The sequence below is a fragment of the Juglans microcarpa x Juglans regia genome, chromosome 5S, assembly GCF_004785595.1.
Source record: "Juglans microcarpa x Juglans regia isolate MS1-56 chromosome 5S, Jm3101_v1.0, whole genome shotgun sequence".
Classification (NCBI taxonomy): domain Eukaryota; kingdom Viridiplantae; phylum Streptophyta; class Magnoliopsida; order Fagales; family Juglandaceae; genus Juglans; species Juglans microcarpa x Juglans regia.
Genome location: NC_054603.1, coordinates 6325176 through 6337261, shown reverse-complemented (window position 1 = coordinate 6337261; position 12086 = coordinate 6325176).

Below are 12086 nucleotides of genomic sequence, written 5' to 3'. Positions count from 1 at the left end.
ATTTTTGTTGATTATATACATATTACAATAAGAGAAAACAAATTCAACTCCGAACGGTTTGAAGTGAAAAGAGTGAAAAAATATAAAAGGAGAGAGCTTTTGGGCAACAAAAAAAGATAGAGACGAAATCGTTATCCCTTTTATTTGACTTCTCTTTTTTGGTTGTTGTACTCTTTGAGGATAAAATTGGATTGTATTGAATGCCTGCGTCTAGAATTCTTTATTAAAGAAAGACTTTTTGCTATATGAATAATTGCCCAACAATATTAAATGCAATATGGGGTTATAACTTATTAATCAAAAAGAAAAAAGAAAAAAGAGGATCATGGATGGGACACAATATTTTGCTAAAAATTTATGGGAAGTCAGGTAAAAGCTTGGTTGAGGATTGTCAACTACTTAGATCTAAGTGGACAATGCAAAATGTACAGGCTAGAGAAGACTGAGAATACAAGATGGTGATCAGACTTTGAGAAGGTTGAGACAAAAGGGTGAAAGTTTAGAGCAATGTGGATACATATATATACAAAGATTATGGATAGATAGATAGAGACTGAAAGAAATGTGGCATCTTTATTGGGATTTTTTTTTTTTTTTTAAATTGGCCTGCACTTCTACACTTTCAATTGCAATTTTAGGAAAAATCAGTGTATACCTACTGCTTGTACCCAAATTTTATCTCCTCTTAAAATAATTTATAGCTACATTTCTAGCAATGAATTTGAGGTGTTTCGAAATCCTTTTTTATTGGACATGATATTAATGAGATGATCTTAGATATACTCTCTGTAATTTGTTGAAGATAACAATGGAGACGTGAGATTGTTAAAATTGGTTTCTATGAGTTAATGAGCTGATCTTGAAGAAAGCTCAAAGGAAATTCATTTATGATACATTCGGATAGATGGATTGGGAAGGGTTTCATTTGATTTGAGCATTTAAAATCAAAATCTCTCCTTTGGTACATAAACTAAATAGTGGGTTTGGATTTCCAAGCAGGATTTTAATCACCCAAAATCTTGGATTTCAAATTCTATTTATTGAAAAGGAATTTCAAATCATTCTAAAAAATAAGTTACATTGAATTTCAAATCCAGTCATTTCTAAAATCCATCCAAACAAAGAATTTTAAAATCAAATAGATTTGGATATACAATTATTTGCCCTGTAGTTTGGTTTGTTTGTTCTTGTATTTGGTTTTTGGGTGGTGAGGAACAAGATGCTGGAGAGAATTATGGTTATAAAATTATATGTGCCTTTGCAATTGGGTTACCTTGTGTTTTGTTATATGGATGCAGGCTGAAATTGTTTTGACCAAATTTTGTGTGCCTTTGCAATCAGTCCAGCTGATGATGCTCACCACTACAAGTTCAAGACATGTGGAAGAAATAATAGAGGTCACGCCAAATTTGAGAGAAGTTTAATTGTTGTCTATTTGTGCACTTTGAGTGTCATTCTTGATGCTATGTACTGGTCCTTGTGTTAATTTAGGATACTGTTACTTTCGTGTATTTTTGTACTTTGGGTGTCATTCTTGATGCCATGTACAAGGAACTTATGTTAATTTGGGATACTGTTACTTTGATGTATTTGTACACTTTGGGTGTCATTGTTGATGCTATGTACAAGGAACAATGTGTGGATTGTTGTGTAATCTGAGTTAGATATAATTTGAATGCCCTGATTTATTTCTAAGTCTTGTATTTCTGCCTCTTTGTTGGGAAATAATAGAGCAGGTTGGTGGATGGTGAGGCACATGAATGTTCTTTTCTTGAAGTCACAAGTGCAAGTGTTCGTCAGTGGGAGTCTGGGACAAGTGGATCCAGATATGGTGGAACTTGTCAAAGCTGGTAGTCAAAAATGAGGATCCAGATATATAAATACATATTATTGTAGTTTTACATGCATCACCTCAATTGGAGGTCTCAACTTACAGGAGTTTTTTCTTTTTCGGGTAGCTTGGCAATCTGAAGTTTATTCTCTTTGGGAAATGGTTCTAGAGTAGTAACAAATAAAAAATCATAAAATAAAGTCTGCATTAGAAACTCAATAATCCCTGCCAAACATTCGACATTCCAAATTTAACACCAAGTCTATATCAATATACATAAAGTCCCTAACAACAAAGTCCCAATAATTGGCCCCCATTACAAAAACTAGGTCCCTGGCAACAAAGTGAGCGACTGTTGGTCAAGATTATATATAACAAAGTTCCCATTAATTGGGGCTTCACTTTGATCGTATTAAGTACAACGGTTGACAAATATGCAATGATCCTAATACCCATGAAGTAGTGTGCGTGAACGCCGCAGGTCTACTTCTTGCCTTCGCATCTCGACTTAATTGTTGTGGAGTCCCAACTCCCTCTTCCCAATTCCTTCCTCTTGTTTGAAGCTCTTCTTCATTCCTTAACAATTCAATCTCTCTGTCTTCACTACTATCCGTCCATTTGAATCAGTAACTTGACATGCTGCAAAAGCTGGATTAGTATTATCCAACACATTTATTAAAACAATAAATACTTTATTCTCATAGAAATTTAGAAGATATAGTGGAACACCATTATTCTAAAATAAGCCATTGTTGTAGGAAATAAAAACTTTACCAATGATTGGGAATGCATGGTATAGATGTAATAATCACCACATTCCAATAAGTCACAACTACAAGTACAAGCCAATACATTGCGATTATTAATATGCAAAAGTACCCTAGCAAAAACAACCAAGGCATGTATATACATCATGTTCATGAACAGGGTGTCAACAGGTAACATACAAGCCAAATAACAATTTGCTTCAGTCCAGATCCTATCATTCTCTCAGGATCTCACTGTTTCGGTTACTAAGCAAGACCCACCACACTGCTAGTTATTGCTTCCCATCCTTGTGCTTCAGCTCATGATGTTGATATCCCAATTCAATAAATAAAAATGAACAAGACATAGAACAACTACACCTCCTTTCCAGCAAAAGAACACTACTAGCATTCACAACAGAGCATGTATCAGTAAAACCCAAACTTTCCACATGCCCAAGTTCAGGACTAGACTCACTGAAAGGCAAGATGAGTTCAATATTCTTCAAGATTCAACTTTTATAAGTTTAAACCCCACAATCAAAAATAAATTAGTCAATCAACAAGAATATGATGCAGTGGCACAAAATAGTTGCAAATTTCCAACTACTTTTATCATTACAATACAACTACATAATCAGTATTGTTGGGAAAACTTTTCGAAAAGGAATAAAATGGAAGTAATACATAAGTTTATTAGAACCAAGTTTATCCTTTGTGATCCTCATAGTATTTTCATCACCAACATCCCATCATCCACATTTACGTTTTTCAGCTTGCAAGTATTTTGCAAGAGCTACAAACAAGAATAAATAAACCAAAAAAATGCCACCACCAGGAACGTGAAATCCACCAATGTATCAACCCAATGATTTAGATTCCTCTCTCTTTCAATCTGTTGCACATCATCGTCCTTGTCTTCACTCTATTACATTATATTGCCTAAGAGAATCACACGAAAGTGTTCAATCATATTACCCTGGCAGTCTCCTTCTACCCAAAAAACAAAAAAATGAAAAAAAAAAAATCATAGATTGCTTTTTAGGTACCTGAGATTTGAATGGGAAATAACAAAATCGTGCCCCATGCAACATATAATGGGTAAAACCCAAATCTGAGTCATGACAAGATAACTATCGGGAAATCAAAGTGTTACAGGGAAATCAAACTCATGAATGGTTTAAGACAGCCGAGATACCACATACATGGAAGAACAGGAACTAGGTAAACAAAGGGAAACATAAATCCACAATGAAGAAGGACCGTCTGTCACATGGAACAAGGAGGAGGGACTCACCGTGAGCTTTGTGAAATGGACTGGCAAGAGAAAAAAAGTCGAGCAGAGAAGAGGGGAGGGGAGTTAGGAACAAGGAAACGCACTTTTCATGGCTTGCGATTTTTTCATTCTTACCCATCCCAAATGTCGCGTTTCATTTAAGCCACGTGGGCTGTCGTGCACGAGGCCTGCACCCTTGTGATTGAGTTTAGAATTTTTCATATATTATATATTATACAATAATGTCTTGTATGGGGAGGAAAGACTGCTACTTTTGGTCATGTTGGTACCACCAACGGGAAATTCAATGGCTTTTTTTTTAAACAAACAATCTCGTATTATTGATAAAAGTTTGTCAAGCTATACATAATTTCTCTCTCAAGACAGTATTTAAGATTACATTAGGTTCTGCTTCCATCCAGACCCTTTCCCCCTCCCTTTCAAAGCTTAAAGCATACTTTGCTAATAACTATGTCGCTATATTACCCTCTCTAGGAATATAAACCACCTTCCAATCTTTCCTTCGATCTATATAAAACTTGATATCTTCTATAATATGTCCAAACCAAGATAAATCTTCAACATCTCTATATACAGCATTGACAATTGTTAAAGCATCTCCTTCTATAATCACCTTCCTTGTGTCTAACTCATTGCATACCTCTTATCGCCTTTTATAATGCATAGCTTTCAGCAAGAGTAGGTTACAAAACATGCTTCTTTTGGGCACAAATGGTGACTAAAACCTCTCTTCCTTCGTCTCTGATTATGATACCAATCCTCATTCTCTTGATTTTTGAATATAAACCTGCATCTCAATTTGCCTTCACAAATTCACTAGGTGGTTTCCTCCAGTTCTTTGTCAATCTCCCAATCACGTTGTGCTTTGAATCCCTTTCTTCTTTCATTTGATGATTGAAACTCTTCCATACTTATTCTTGCTAGTTCAGCCAGCTTACTTGGACTCTAGAATATAGCTTCATAAATGAACTCATTCCTTCTTAACCATATCCTGCACATGGTAGTAGCAACTCACTCCATCCCAGCCTTGCTTAACCTACCCATCAGCTTCACCCATAACTTCATAAAGTCTTCTTCATCATTGGACCAATTCTAGACTGGGCTCTGCTCCTCTACCCACACATCATTTGCTGTTGAGTAGTTCCCCAAAATATGGATCATAGTTTCCTCCCTGTTTTGACAAATAGGGCAGTAAGAGTTATCAACAATTTTCTTGTTAAAAAGGATTTTTCTTATAGGTAGGATGTTAGTTCCTACTTTCCAGAAAAAAAATTTTAACCACCCATTGAACTTTCATTCCCCATATAAATTTCCATATGTCGTCTTGTTCAGTTTCCTTTGGCTCTCCTTCTTCTGTTTAGATCCACATATTAAGCACTCCACACTGAAAACATCCCATCCTTTGTAAAGTCCCAGATTAATTTATCCCCAACCCCTAGCATGCTAATTGGGATACTACAAATTACATATGCTTCTTCCTCCACAAACAATTATTTAACTCTAACTTCTTTCCATTCCCTGGACTGATAGTTGATGAGATCACAAACCATAGATTCCCCATTAATAGCCTTACTAGGTGATTGTACACAGAAAGAAATAGGTGATGGGATCCTCCTATCTCACCATATTCTTATTTTATCCCATTCCCTACTCTTCATTTAAGACCTTTGAGAAGTCCAATCCCATTCCATACACTCCTCCATATCAGTTATGGTGCCCCCTAGCTTGGCCTTTAGTATATGTTGTTGCTTGAAATATTTATCTCTATAGACTTGAGTAGCAATCGAGCTTGGGTTTTTCAACATCCTCCAGCCTTGTTTTGCAAACAAGGCTAAATCGAAACTCTCCAAGTCTCTAAAGCTCAACTCTCATCTTGTTTTTTATACTCTCATCTTTTTCCAGCTTTTTCATTGTATTTTCTTGTCCCCATCTTTGTTCCCCCACCAGAATCTGAAAAATATTGAGTTTAGTTCCTTACATATCCTTTTCGGGAGCTTGACAACACTCATGATATGAGTTGGGATTGCATGTAGTGCTGCCTTTATGAGAACCTTTTTCCTAGCTTGAGATAAGAACTTATTCTTCCAGTTGTTTATTTTTTGCCACACTCTTTCCTTAACACACCTAAAGGTGTTATACTTTGATTTTCCTACATTATTGGTAAACCCAGGCCGTACCTCTCATAGCTGCCACAAGCTTTTGTCCCTGCTGCTCTCAACATGCATCTCCGTTCTGCTTCCCCAGTGTTTGAGCTAAAAAATATGGAGGTTTTAGCTTTATTAAGAACCTGGCTTGAAGCTCTTTCATAAGTATATAGAATGGACTGCAATCTCTCTCATTCATCCCCAGTTGCCCTTCCGAACAGCACACAGCTATCCGCAAACAACAAATAATTTATTCTAATACCACCCCTAGCCATGGACACTCCTCTTACCTCCTCCCTTCTGTCAACATTAGTAAGCATTGTACTAAGGCCCTCAACACACAACATAAATAGATAAGGAGATAGTAGGTCCCCTTGTCTCAAGCCTCTTAAATGTGCAAATTTTTTTCTCCTAAATTTTCATCGATCAATGCAGAGTAAGTAACTGAGGTAACACACCCCATTAGCATAGCAATCCATCTCTCGTTGAAGCCTATCTTCTTCATGACAGCTTCTAAGTAAGCCCATTCTATATGATCATAGGCTTTAGATATGTCTAAATTTAGAGCCATGCTTCCTTTTTTTCCTCTCTATCTAGTCTTCATTGTGTGGAGTGCTTCATAAGCTACCATTATGTTGTCTGAAATGAGCCTCCCAAGGATGAATGCACTCTGATTTAAAAACATTATGGCATCTAGCACACCCTTTAGCCTGTTAGCAATTACTTTTGAAACGATCTTCTACAAAACATTACATAGACTTATTAGTCGAAAGCCACTAACATATACAGGAGATTTAACTTTTGGAATCAAAACAATATAAGTGTAGTTTAGAGAATGAGATAATATACCACCATTTTAGAATACTCAGAACTGCATGACAAACCTCCTCTCCCACGATGCTTTAATGATTTTAGTAGAAACATGCCCCAAACTCATCTGGGCTGATGATTTTAGTGGGGCCATCTATTTTAATGTTTCTTCCACTTCCATTCTATTGAAAGGCTTGGAGATGCTCATTCATTTCTGTAGTTACTTTACTCTCCATGTTCTTCAAACACCTTGGAATTTCAACTGTGGTTGGCTTTGTTGTGGCAAACAAATCATTAAAGTAAGCCTTATACGCTTCCTCTATCTCCTTTGGCTTGTCTAAAGATCTGTTATTAAAGTCATTAATCTGTTGTATGGTGTTCTTCCTCCTCCTCTAGTAGGCACACGCATGGCAATATTTGGTGTTTCTATCTCCATGTTGATACCAGTTATTCTTTGCCCTTTGTCTCTATTTTAAGTCTTCCTTCTCCATAAGTTGTCCCAACTCCCTTTGTATCCTTTTGATCTCCTCTATGTTGTGACTCGCTTCCTCTAATTGTAACCTGTGAAGGCTTGTTGGTTTTTTTTTTTTTTTTTTTATATCTCTTTCTCCTTATCCTTCTCAAAATTTCTGCTCCACCTAATTAAAGCCCCACTACATTGACTGAGCATGTCTTGCACTTTTGAAACTGGATCCAACACCTCTGGCCATTTATTCCATTCTTCCTCTATTATGTTCTCACACTCTCCGTCAACTGCCCAACCTACTTCATATTTAAAGCCTTTCTTCCCGTGTAGAGTTCCTTTCTTGAATTTATCCATGGTTAATAGAATGGGTCTATGGTCTGAACTTCTAACTGTCAGGACCTCCAGGCTTCTTTCTCTATCAGTGTTAGACCAATATGTGTTGGCCACAACCTTATCTAATCATTCCTTTGTGAAAGTTTCATCAATGTGCCTATTACTCTAGGTAAATCTATCTCCCTTCCAGCCAATGTCATGCAACTCCCCCTTCTCCAAAACATCTCTAAAATTTGACATTAAGTATTCTTTCCTAAGCCAGCCCCTCTCCTTTTCTTTGTTTGTTACTATTTCATTAAAATCTCCCGAAACACATCATCCATAGGGAATAGTAGGTTTAAATGATAATAATATATCTGAGACTTATTTCCTTTTATTAGCATTTGGTTGTCCATAGAAACACATTAACAACCATTTGCCTTTTATTTCATAATCAAATATCCATACATTTATATAGTTTTATGAGTAGTTAATAAGTTCCACTTGCATCTCCATATTCCAAAAAAGTGCTAATCCTCCACCCCTGCCAGTTGGTTCTACCACAACACAATTTTTGAACCCCACATTCCTCTTTAACACCTCATACTTCTCAGCTTTTAACTTAGTCTCCATAACAAAAACTAGGTTAGGTCTCTTTTCCTTTACTAGTAAGCAAAGGTCTCAAACTGTTCGAGAGTTCCCAAGCCCCCAACAGTTCCAGTATAGGATTTTTATTGCAATAGGTGGGGTTGATTTACAGCCACCGCCAATTCCTTTGTCAGATTGTCCCCATCTTTCCTACTATCTGTTTTGCCTTTTTTCAACTTCCCCTTTTGTAAATCATTATTGTCTTCATCATTTATTCTTCGTTTGGAACTAGCCCAGTTAGACATCTCCTTAGGTGCTTTACCCATTCCCCTAGCTCCCTCATCTTCCATGTACCCCATTCCTTCTTCTGCCCTCTCCGTTTCTCCTCAGACTTCTTTAGTATACCTTTTGTTGAGATAATAGTAGATTCTAAACAAATAGGCCCCTGTATTTTTCCTTCAGTCATCACTAGTTTTTTACTCTACTCTCCTCTACCGCTCCTCTCAACCTCTATACTCTCTGCAGAATTCACAAATACTTTCTCCCGGGCACCATTATTACTTCTTTGCTTCTCCCCTCATTTTCATTTCTTCCATCTTCTCTCATCCCTTGTCATTCTTCTGTTTTTTATTCTCATCATCACACAAATTTTCTTTCATATTTGTGCCCTGTAACAGATCTGGACTAATAACCCTTAAACCTCCAACTACTGATTTACCTCCATAATCCTCCTTTGATGAATTTCCAGAGTTGGTATTGCTCTTGTATTTGGGTCTTCCTCCTCCCATTCTCCTTATAGTTGTTTCAACTCTAAGTCAAGGCCCAAATTGCTCTACCTTGTCTGTCCGTTTCTCCATTTATTTTTCACTAGCCATACAACCTTGGGAGCTATGGATTATTCTTCCACAAGTAAAACAACTACAAGGAAGTTTTTCGTACTTGAGGGAAACCCACTCATTCTGTTCTTGCACTGTTAATGTTCTTCCTCTTGCAACTGGCTTGGTTAAGTCCAGAATAATCTGCACCCTTAAGTAGTTCCCCCAACTACTCTCATCCTCTTGGACCACCACGTTTGTCACCCTTCCGATCGTATTGTCAATTTGTTCCCCACAGTTAAGGACTAAAAGGGTGTTATCGAATAACCAAGGCTTCACATCCCATAGTCTCTCTTTATCTTCCTTATTTGTAAAGGTAATCACAAAAGTGTTTCTCCTCAGTTCTTGGAATGATGCTTGTTTGCTTACTCTTCAAACCTTTGCCATGGTTGATCCAATAGCCTCCTGCCCGATCTTCTTGTCCGTAATTATCTTTCCCACCAAGCTCCCATCCCCCTTTTGTTTCACCTCCTCTAAAATACCATCGTCCACCTTGATGGACGTATATTCCTACTCCATCAATTGCAATCTGTCCCACTTATCACCTAGCTCCTCCATCTTGTCACCGCAGCCTGCCATATTGACTGATAACTTAAGGCGCCCTCACCCAAAAGGATAGGAAGTAACCACTTCCTTCAGCTCTGCCTTCTCATAGAGATGGTAGAGAGAAGAGAGATTATTTAATAGAAAGACTCATCTATGACTTTTCTTGATGTCATTAATTCATAGGTTCATGATTTTTGTTTTTCTTTTTTTTTTTTTTTTTTTTTTTGGGTATGATCATGATTCTATTTTTTTTTTCTTTTGTCGGCGTGGATCTTACCTTGAAAACAAAATATATGGTCCGGTACTTAATTTTAGTACTTTTGTTTCCACATTAAAAAAAAAAAAAAAAAGTTCATTCCATTATAAATCCGTTAGTATTACAAGCTTGTTTAATATTAACACACTACTTTATATTAAAAATATTAGTATTTTGAGTTTATTATACATATAATAGATTCCACGTTAACTAGTATGTTACACACTTGTATATAATAGAGCTAAAAAATAGGATTGACGTTTGAAGTGATGTCACATGTGGAGTAGTATCACGTATAAAAAGCTACAGAAAATTCTAAATAATAATAAATTAAAATAATTCTAAATAGGATAAATTAATTAAAAAAATAAAAAATTTTAAAAAAGGAAGTAGTATAATAGAAAAAATTTAAATAATATATCCTCAAGGACACATATATAGGTGTTGAAATTAAGCATTTCATAATTACTACATGAAGAAAACATGCAATAATTAAATGCATGGATCAAATCTATCGCCTTCATTAGCATATATGTAATCATATTCTGTGAGAAGAATGTTAAATTAAATACGTTGTTGATCAAATTTATATCATGTGTCTATCTATAGCTAGTTTAAATAAAAATTTCAAATAATGTTGATTTCTGATACAAAATTATCATCAAATTAAGTACTTTAATTATATATTTCTTTTTTTATTATTATTATTGTAATAAGTACCTATATATCTCGTTAGGTCTTTTAAAGTTGATTAAATGGAGAGTAATATGGTCAAGATTTTTTAGACTAAATGACATAAGTTCTGGTCGTATGAAATGCATATTTTCAAAATTTGACCCAGTTGCATGGCTATATATGTCTCGTGGCAATATAATGCTAATTTATTCATGCAGTAATTGCATGCCACGTACACAAGACGAAGATCTCGTGGTGAATTAATTAAACAAAGAGGCCCCATAAATCTTGAAAAATTGCCCACATATCCCGTGAATAAATGCGTCTTCGATAGTCACGAGGGGTCGCCATCCAAACGAGAAATAATATTATATATGCTTCCTAACGAGTAATGTTATTTATCATTTTAACTTCTATCATCTTTTTATTATCTTATACTATGGTATTAAGTGATTAAAAATTATTTATTATATTTTACTTATGAACTTATCATTTAATGACACATCATGAGATGATGAATAGATTTTTTCTTATAAAAATACTCCACTATTATTCATTATTTTATTATTATTTTTTATCTATTTTTTGCTATTATTTACTACTATTCAATATTCTATCATTATTTTTTTATTACTATTCAAAGAATATCTAAGATCACCTCACTATCTAAACGTAACCTAACGGAGAATATACATTTCATACTATTAATATTTAATTTTATATGAGAAATATATAAGTTCTAATTGTAGGAATTAAACAATGTTGATAGCGTATTTTTTTATACAAACTTGCCAATAGAATAATTGAAGATTTAGGCGTAGTTAGGAAAGTGAGGTAAATAACATTTGAGTTTGAAATAAGATTTGAGTTATTTGAGTTAGTATGTAGGATGAAGTTTTAATTTTCCAAAATTAGTGGGTCCGGCGCCGCCGGCCAGTGGCTAAGAACATTCACATGTTCCAAATTTCCTAGTCTTCTCAGACTCGTACCATTGATTGATTCTTTTGGTTGTAGAACATGGGTTAACCAAATTAAGCATCTTTTCAGCCACTTTAATAACCATGACAATATATATATATATATATATATATATATATATATATATATGATCGTGTTTTGTCCATATATACATATATATCTAACCCTTGACTTCCTGACTTTTCAATGATCTGATCTTTATAATGTTTAGACTTTTACAATAATGTTTTACTTTGTATGATTGTATTACATGATTAGGGTTTGCAATTACATATATGAAATATGTAAATCTTTCATAGGATGTTGCAGGTCATGATGATCGGGGTCAAGACGCAAGTCCTCCTCATAGTCATCGACCATGTTCTTTATGGCAAGAACCGGGTCCAGACATGTTGAAAAAACACTTTTTAATTAATGGAGAATGGCTTCAACAGTTTGAAAAAACATAGGAACCATTTTCTTGGCCTCATCGTTCATGTTTTTCCTTCGTCCCATTCTATTTCTTTTCATAGTTTGGCAAAATAAATATAAAAAGTTAAATCTATGTCCTTTTATCAATTTA